Here is a 9,796-nt window from a genome sequence, read left to right as displayed (position 1 = left end):
GTCCTGAAATACCTACATTGGCTTCCAGTATGTTTCCGAGCACAATTCAAAGTGTTGGTGCTGACCTTTAAAGCCCTCAATGGCCTCTGTCCAGTATACCTGAAGGAGCATCTCCACCCCCATCGTTCTGCCCGGACGCTGAGGTCCAGTGCCAAGGGCCTTCTGGTGATTCCCTCATTGTGAGAAGCAAAGCTACAGGGAACCAGACAGAGGGCCTTCTTGGTAGTGGCACCCGCCCTGTGGAATGCCCTCCCGTCAGATGTCAAAGAGATAAACAACTACCTGACATTTAGAAGACATCTGAAGGCGGCCCTGTTCAGGGAAGTTTTTAATGTGTGACATTTTAATGTATTTTTTAATCTTTGTTGGAAGCCACCCAGAGTAGCTGGGGAAACCCAGCCAGATGGGCGGGGTACAAATAATAAATTATTATTATTATTATTATTATTATTATTATTATTATTATTAGCAGTGACTCTCCCAATATTTCAGGCAGGGATCTGTCCCAACCTTGCCTGACGATGCCAGAGATTGAACCTATGTCCTTTGGCATGCAAGGCATGCTCTGCCATTGAGCCATCCCACCTACAGTTTCAACAACAGAATACAGCAACTGGTTCAGTAATAGAATGAGCACAAGAGCAGCACACAGTCTGGTTCTGCTGTTCACAGAGAAGATGATTTCTCCAAGCTTGGCCAGCTCCTTTATTCTCTGAGCTTTGCTGGCTCCTGCTTTCTGTACAGGTGAGCAGGGTTATGAGCTTGAGCCTCCCTGATCATACTCAGCCAATCTATCAGTTCCATCATATTGGTGCTATGAGCTGGAGACTTGCCTATTAAGCCATCTGGCTTAGAGGATCGCAAATGTTTTGCTGTACGGAGAGAAGCAAACTGCCGCCCCACACAAATCACCTCCCTGTGCTCTTCTGGTGACATCTTGTGCAAGATCTCTGCTGCTCCAGCAGACAGCCTGTTTGTTCAGCATCCACCCTCATTTGCATGCACAAAGCTTAGACTAGGGGGGTTAGACCATGGGTAGGCAAACTAAAGCCCGGGGGCCAGATCCAGCCCAATCACCTTGTGGGGCATAGGAATTCATCCATTTTCCCCCTCCTTCAAAATATAGTCTGGCCCCCCACAAGATCTGAGGGACAGGGGACCGCCCCCCTGTTAAAAAAATTAGCTGACCCCTGGGTTAGACCATGGCTGGATGAAGACTTTTAGAGATATTTAGAGACCCTATAGCACTGAACAGATTATGGTGCCCTGACTGTATTATTTCAAAACGAAAATGAAAGAGTAACTTACGCAGGGGTTATGTTCCAGGGATTGCGTCTAAAGCCAAAATTCTGTATTGTCAATGATGGGTGGAATTGCCAAAGTCATTTTTCCAGGAAACATGCTCCCTCTCCATTATATATATAGAGAGAGAGGAGATGCAGAGGAGGAGATGTTGGCAGGTCTGGGAGGGGGTAAAACCTCTAAGAAGGTGAATTCCATTACGTCTTGTTGAAGACTGAGCATACTGTTGGGGATGGGGACTCAGTGTGTGCATCTGGAATGGAAAAAGAGGGAATTGTGTAATATGGGGGTATCATGGAAAAGAGCATGGCTAGTGGATGGTTGGAACTCTGAACAGAAGCACTGCATTCTACAACCTTTTTTGCCGGTCCCAGCCAATCTCTGAAGTCGGAATAACTGGCCATACATAGGATTATGTTCATCGCACAAAGAGGCAGGTTCTACAGCCAGGGCACCCAGTTGCTGAATACAATCAGATTTAACAAGCATCTGCCTGTCCTAGTCCAGCTTTCTTTTCAAAGCAAATATGAAAGACCTTCCTTCTTTTTTCCCCTGTAAGGCATTTGATGAGAAGGTTAATAACACACATTAGGTAGACAAGTGCCAAAGCTTTCCTCCTCCTTTTGATTTTGCAAGGCTTTAATCTTTGTTCCAGCTGTTCTAACCATCTGGCAGGGGCACTCAGAGGGGAATCTCTAAAGAGGATGACATGCACTCAGTAGCCACGATACCACTGATGGTTCTTCCTGTGCTGAAATGCTTGTCTGGAGCCAACCTCTCCAACCAACTGGCAGCTTTGTTGGTTCAGTCAGGGGTTGCCAACCCTTTGGGGGGGGGCAGTAGACCCATTTGGTGCTGTGGGTTAAACCACAGAGCCTAGGAGTTGCCGATCAGAAGGTCGGCGGTTCGAATCCCCACGACGGGGTGAGCTCCCATTGTTCGGTCCCTGCTCCTGTCAACCTAGCAGTTCAAAAGCACGTCAAAGTGCAAGTAGATAAATAGGTACTGCTCCGGTGGGAAGGTAAACGGCGTTTCCGTGCGCTCCTCTGGTTTGCCAGAAGTGGCTTAGTTGTGCTGGCCACATGACCCGGAAGCTGTACACCGGCTCCCTCAGCCAATAAAGCGAGATGAGCGCCGCAACCCCAGAGTCAGCAACGACTGGACCTACTGGTCAGGGGTACCTTTACCTTTACCTAGACACATTTTGAGAAAGTAATCAACTAAGTTTTATTCAGAGAGAACCCACTGAAATCAATGAATGCAGTGAAGCTAGGTCCATCAATTTCAATGGGTCCATGCTGAGTAAAACTTGACTGACTACCATCCATCGGCATCAGCCCAAAATTGGCTATGTGAAATTGTTGTTGTTGTTATTGTTAGAATCATGGAGTGTGCTGCAGGTTAGCAAGTGATGGGACTTGAAGGCAGGACCTGCTGCCTCTGTGGATTCTGCCGCCTGAGGTGGTTGCTTCACCTTGCCTGATGGGTGGACCTGCCCTGCTTAGTAAGGTCCATTGCTTAGTAAGGTCCTAGCATGGGGAAGGGCCATAGCTCAGTGTCAGAGCATCTACCTTGGAAGCAGAAGGTCCCAGGTTCAATCCCCAGCATCTCCAGGTAAGTCTGTCTGAAATTTGCGTCAGCCTCGATAGCTCAACTGGTTAGAGTGTGGTTCTGGGAATGCTGCATGTTCTTTCATTACAGGGGGTTGGACTAGATGATCCCCAGGGTCTCTTCCAACTCTACAATTCTATGATTCAATCCAGAAAGCTGCTACTGGACAGTGTAGACAATACAGTCACACCCCGCGTTACAGATGCTTCAGGTTGTGCGTTTTTGGGTTACGGACGCACTGAAACCCGGAAGTACCAGAACGGGTTACTTCCGGGTTCTGGCGCTCATGCATGCACAGAAACACTAAACTGTGCATACGCAGAAGCGCGAATCACAACCTGCGCATGCGCAGACGCGGTGCTGTGGGTTGCAAACACTGTGGGTTGCAAACGTGCATGCTGCACGGATCATGTTCACAACCCGAGCGTCCACTGTACTTAGCTAGATGGACCAATGTTTTGACTGCATAAGGCAGTTCCTACAAGTGTTCCTGATGTTGGGAAAGATGGAGGGCACAAGGAGAAGGGGACGACAGAGCACGGGATTGTTGGACAGTGTTCTCGAAGCTACCAGCATGAGTTTGACCAAACTGCGGGAGGCAGTGGAAGACAGGAGTGCCTGGCGTGCTCTGGTCCATGGGGTCACGAAGAGTCGGACACGACTAAACAACTAAACAACAACAACAAGTGTTCCTACAAATACTCTGCATGTGACAGTGACAATAGCTGTATATCCAGGGAAAGCGACCCCCGCCAGACCAGCTCTCTCTCTTCCCTCTCTGGCTCTTTTCCAACAAACCTTCCTCGAAAGAAGGATTAAATGTCTTCTCCCTCGACTGTCTCCGTCCCTTTATTGATCTGCGCTCAAATGCCTTGGCTAAATATATCCGCCTGCGCTCTCACATCTAGGTTAACCTGTCTCGTCCAGGTCGCTTCCTAGGAGTTCCTTCTAGGAAAGTCACCCAGCGCTGAAGATGTAAGGCGAGGCGGCGTCTCCTTTCTATATGTGTCTTATATTTCTCACCTGCCTTTCCGCCCTGTCCAAGCAAGGACAAACCTGAGTGAGAGACGCCCCGGTCTGGCCGCGAGGGGGCGCAGCGTCACCCTCGTCCTGTGCTCCCAAGAATCATAAGCCGTCCTGAGGCAGATGCCAGAGACTGATGGCTCGCCGGTGGAAGCGGCCGCCTGGACTCCCAGCTGCGCGCCGCCACCATCGCCGGCCGGAGGAAACACGTGCAAGGCGCACACACGCGCTCGCTTAGCGGCTTCTGCAGTGGGGCGAGGCGGCTGCCCGGCTCTGCTTGCCTCCCGGCTCTGCTTGCCTCCCTAGCGGGCTTCTCTGCTGCAGGAGACCGTGCGGGGTTGCAAAGATGTGAAGAGCAGGGAGGGTCTCTCTGCGCGTGGGGAACGCGAACGGGCTGCTAAGGGAGCGCAGATCGGACTTCTGGTGAGGCCAGAGGGATCAACCTCCCCTCCCCTCCCCCACACGCCACGATCCGCCCTCCCACCTCCGGACAGGTAAGCTGGATCCACCGCCTCCCGCGTTTGCGATGGAGAGCGCGCCGCGCGCAAAGATGGGTGTCAAGAGGACAGGGGGGGGTGTGTGTAATACCAGGTGCCTAGTTCCCCCTCTGTCCTCCCCGCCTTCCACCGCGGGGAGGGAGCCCCTCTACCTCTGCAAGTTTAAGAAAGTCACCTTGACCTGACAGCCACCAGGGTCGTTCCTGGCAAGGTTGAGGACCCCCCTAAGGTGTCCAGTCTTCGATATCGCCCTTCTCCCTTTTAAATGAATGGGGCTACTGGCTTCTCTGGAAGGTGGGCTTGATGAGATGTGGGTCACCCCCTGTACGCAGCAGGGAAGTGTGCCTTTGTGTATGTGTGCTGGGAGGGGGAGGGAAATCTAATGTATATGTGGGTGCGTGTGTGAATAAACAATGCTAGGAATCGCCCCCGCCTTCTCTAAAGTATGTTAATTCTCTAAAATGGATGTGCTTCTTCGCCTAATCCGCTCTCGCTGCAAATGCATCGCGGTAGTGCTGGTGAGTGGGGCGGAGGGGGGGGGGGGAGCGGAGTAATGCGGGCAGAGCCCCAATTCCCAGTTAAATGCCAGATCAGCTGTTACTTAAAAGGAGGAGATTTTTTTAAAAAATGTAATAGCTTGCTGCCAAAGAGAAATCCACCCCCCCTTCCCGTTGTTGTTGTTTGTTGTTGGAGAAGCTTCCTGACAAAAGACGCCCCTCCCCCTCCTCAACGCCGCTGCTTCGCAATAGTGCAGACGGACAAAGCGAGCGCACGTGCGAGTGTGCGGGCGTCAGGGTGCGCCACCCCCGGAGGGCAAAATTGCAGAGGATGACGCCCCCTGCAACACTTGGCGATGGGAAGTGCCTCCACGCACAGACTTATCACTGGGTTTTCTTCTGGGGTTTTTTTGCGGGGAGGGATCTAAAGGACTGAGATTTGTGCTATGAAAGGGCTCAGTCGCCCTAGAGAGACAAATCATCCGCTTAGGGAGGAGAAATGAACAGGGCTTTTGCGGTTAGGAAAGTGATGGGGAAAGTATGAAATGGAATGACGGATGGGAAGGCGGTATAAGGACCTGGCAGGCAAATCAGGGTGAATGCAGGACGGAATTTCTCCTATAACCATTGACAAACAAAAGAGTATAAATGATGCTCAGTGTGGACTAGATATAATCTAACCTCTGCTTAAGGTTTATGCAAGCACATCAGGATAAATGCTCACTAAGCCCTTAGTCTCTCTCTCTCTCTCTCTCTTTCCATTCTTTACCATAAAATATATAAATTTAAGATGAAATTTATTCTATATATTTTTTCCTGCCCTTCTGATGACTGACGCAACCATGAAAAGCCAGAACTACATTGGGGTGTCTCTAGATCCATTGGAATGATGGGGTTAAGTTAGTCATGTCCTTTCATCTCAATGGGTCTGTGTTGAGGATGATGGGCATTAGAGGCAGCCCAATTAAAATTCAACACACCACACTCACACAAAATATACAAGGCAACTCGTAGCAGCTGAAGTTTAGGCATGGGGTTAAGATTTACAGGTTAGCTGAAACAAAAGGCTTCCTGAACTGGATACCTTTTGTCGTATGTCATAACACTGTAATTGAGAGACGGTGGATTTCTTTGCCAGGAGACCAGGTGTTGGAGCTGAGGCTCAATTGTGCACCTGAACTGGAAGGTGGACATCCATACTGTACATTCAAAGCTCTCTTATACTGCTTTAACAGTCATGGCAACCCCCACCCCCCAAAGAATTCTGGGAACTGCAGCTTGTGAAGAGCCCCCTAACACCTCCCAGCACGCTTTGCAAACTGTAAACTCTTGCATAACTGCTTAAAGTGGTATGTGATCACCTTAAATCTCTGCTGTGGGTGTGACCTTTTGAAGCCCCCAATTCACCTTTACCAGGAATTCCCCAGAGATCCTCATGCAAAATGCATCTTCTCAAGCTCATCCCTCTTCAGGAGTCCCTTCAGTGTGCATTACAGGGCTGATAATAAGGCTGACCTGTCTTGCTGGGTTGTTTGAAAGGGAGTGCAGAAAGTGTGGGCATGAAATGCTCAAAAATGCTGTCTGAAATGTTGATTTTTATTGCATATGTTAAATGCATAAAAAGAATGTAATGGTCTTGAAAAGGAAAGCCAACCAGACTGGGATTTGTGCATGAAAATAGGAAGCAGGAGGGTGGCTTTTCATAATAGTCCTGAGATACTGCACATGAAATCCTGTGGCCATTGAAAGAATGCTAATGGGTTAGTTGGGACTTGATGGTAAAGCCCAGGCTTTGCCTACAAAAGGTCGTTGCGTCTCCTGGAAGGCTGTGCAGATTCCCATCCAAAACACTGAAGAGGCACAGCTACCTGGTGGCTAGTCAATACTGAGTTAACTGGACCAGTTGTCTGGCATAGGTAGCTTCCTGTCAGTCTCAAACATTTACATTGCAAGGGGTTAAATAGCTGAGGCATAGAGCACATCCTTCGATTGGCCACAGGTCCCAGCTTGAAGGTTCAATCCCTAACATCTCCAGGTAAGACTCAGAAAGCTGGCCTGCTTGAAATCTTGGGCAGCTGATGTCAACTAGTATAGACAATATTGTGCTCTATTAGCTTTATCAGCATAAAGGAGTGATATGGCCCAGTGGCATAGAGGGGAGCCACAGGGACAGTTGCCCTGGGCACAAAATTGTTAAGGGTTGCAAAATTTCAACTTCCAGTGCTGCCTCAATACATCTGTGTGCTTCCACTGCTGGGCTCCGTTGAAAACAGCTTCTCTGTGCAAACCAGGAAATGTCCTCTCTAGACAACAGAATGATTTCTTTTCTTATCTCTGTGGCTGCATTCTCCTGGGTGATGTGGATGCTGTTAGGCCGTTGAATGTGCATGCATACTCTGTCCATTTTCCTCCCACCCACCCCTCTGTGTGGCCCCGGGCGTGGCAACCCACACTAAGCCACTGATGTGGCCTGGAACTTGAACCTCATTGTTCAAGTCTATGCATATCTACTCCTATTAAATGAGACTTCCTTCCAGGTAAGTGTGAAAAGGATTGCAGTTGCCGTCTCTGAGCCTGGCTGCTGTCACCTGCTGCTTGCAAGCCCAATGTCCAGCGTGCTGTTTCAAAGATTCAAGCAGAGGTTTTATCCCAGCCATGGTTTCAATTCCCAACAGCCCATGCTTAACAATCATGGATGATGGGAGTTGCAACTTGGTGTAATCTGGAGGGCTACAGGTTTCCTGGCCTCCTCTTGGAGAACATTGAGCAGGAGGTACTACTAGGAATGGAGATTAAGATCTTCTACACGGGAAAGCTTGTGTTTTGCTACTATTCCATGGGCTCTCCACTACACCATTGGTCTGCCTTGTTTGACACTGTCTAAGTGTTGCCCTTACAATCTATTTATACAGTACTTGCTATCTGCTTCCCCACTGAACTGTTCTACTCCAGAGGCATTGCTGTATCCCCTGTTAAATGGAAAGAACTGTGGCCCTTCCCTACGTAGAGGCTGGGTACTCCCATAAAATAATGGCCCTAAGACAGAACTTTCCAAACTGTTAGTGTGTCACACGAATGCTCTCTGTGCCCCTCCCGGGGCTGGAAAGGGGATAGTTTAACCTTTGGTTTGCCAGTAAAACTGAATTACTGTGCCGTGAAATGATGCATGTCTAAAACGTGTGTCACCAACATGAAAAGTTTGGAAAGCTCTGCCCTAAAAGGTTACCATGAATATCTTGTTCATCAGCATCTGATCCCTAGACCTGAGCATAATCAACAGAAATATGGTTTCCAGATCGAGGGAAGTCATAGTGCCACTCTATTCTGCTTTGGCCAGGCCACACCCGGAGCACTGTGTCCAGTTCTGGGCAACACAATCTAGGAAGGATATTGACAAGCTGGTAAGTGTGCAGAGGAGGGAACCAAGATGATCAGGAGCAGGGAAACCAAGTCTTATGGGGAAAGGTTGAAGGACCTGGGGATGTTTAGCGTGTAAAGAGGAGATATGATAGCAATCTACATATGCAGCATCTCAAGGGCTTTCACATGGAAGATGGAGCAAGTTTGTTTTTTCCTGTTCTGGAGACCCAAAGCAATGGTTTCTAGGTACAAGAAAGCACATTCCGACTAAACATCAGGAAATACTTTCTGACAGCAAGAGCTGTTTGCAAAGTCTCCCTTGTGGGGTTGTGGACTCTCCTTCCTTGGAGGTTTTGATGGCCATCTGCATGGATGCTTTAGTTTAGATTTATGCATGGCAAGGGGTTGGACTTGACCCTTGGGATCCCTTCCAACTTTGTAGTTCTGTGATTCTGTGATTCCATCTACAGATGCTGTGACCCCAAAGATACAGGACTTGTAAAAGGCTAAGTGGAAACTGACCTCCCATTTCAGGCAGCATCAGTTGGTTAGCCAGGAAGGAGAGAGATCTGAATATCTATGCTGATTTTATATATCTTGTAGTCTATTCACTGTAAATAAAGGGTCTCTTAGCCAAGAGGATCTGAAGACCCCCACAGTTAACACTGGGTCAAGATCACAGAGAATATCATCATTATTGCCTATATGCCGGAGGAGACAAGTTATTTGGTAAACCCACTTAGAGACTGCTTTCCCTGGTGCCTTCAGAGCTAGTGTGGTGTAGTGGTTAAGAGCGGTAGTCTCGTAATCTGGGGAACCGGGTTCGCGTCTCCGCTCCTCCACATGCAGCTGCTGGGTGACCTTGGGCTAGTCACACTTCTCTGAAGTCTCTCAGCCCCACTCACCTCACAGAGTGTTTGTTGTGGGGGAGGAAGGGAAAGGAGAATGTTAGCCGCTTTGAGACTCCTGAAGGGGAGTGAAAGGCGGGATATCAAATCCAAACTACTACTCCTCCTCCTCTTCTTCTTCTTCTTCTTCTTCTTCTTCTTCTTCTTCTTCTTCTTCTTCTTCACACATTTGGTAGGAGGCACTAAAAAAAATGAAAAAGAAATGGGCTTTAATGCTTACAAATCACCTCTGTTTTCTGAGAAAATGACATACATGAAACAAATGTTGGGGGATTCTGAATACCAGTTGTTGGAAACCACAGGAAGGGAGACAAGGACCACTGGGCTGATCCAGCAGGCTCTTCTTATGTTCTTATGTTCTGTTTCGAAAAGTGGGTGGAAGCAACTGAGAAAGGGCATGTGAATTTCAGTGGTGGTGGTGGTGTGGGTGGTTTAGCTATCAAGATTTTCGTGTGTGAGAGAGAGAGGGAGGGAGAGAGCGCACTCCCGGAATGGCAGGACTCAAAGGTTTTTCTACCTCAAGGAGTCAAGGGCTGAATCCCTTCCGTATTGTCAGTACCCTTTCAGCTTTTTCAGACCCAGCCGACATTGTTTTAAT

General features: G+C 48.7%; 1 protein-coding gene across 1 annotated transcript in view; it reads left to right on the top strand.

Moving 5' to 3' along the window:
* Positions 1 to 4,041: 4,041 nt before the first annotated feature.
* The window catches only part of GRM5 (glutamate metabotropic receptor 5), a 262,268-nt gene continuing 256,513 nt past the window's right edge, over positions 4,042 to 9,796 (top strand). Inside the window, exon 1 of the mRNA XM_081860116.1 lies at positions 4,042 to 4,430. The gene's annotated coding sequence lies outside the window, so the exon portion shown is untranslated. The remainder of the gene's footprint in view (positions 4,431 to 9,796) is intronic.

This window comes from Podarcis erhardii (assembly GCF_964252035.2).
Source record: "Podarcis erhardii genome assembly, chromosome: 4".
Taxonomy (NCBI): Eukaryota; Metazoa; Chordata; class Lepidosauria; order Squamata; family Lacertidae; genus Podarcis; species Podarcis erhardii.
Note: the sequence above shows the minus strand (reverse complement) of the source record. Positions and strands in the feature narration are given on the sequence as shown.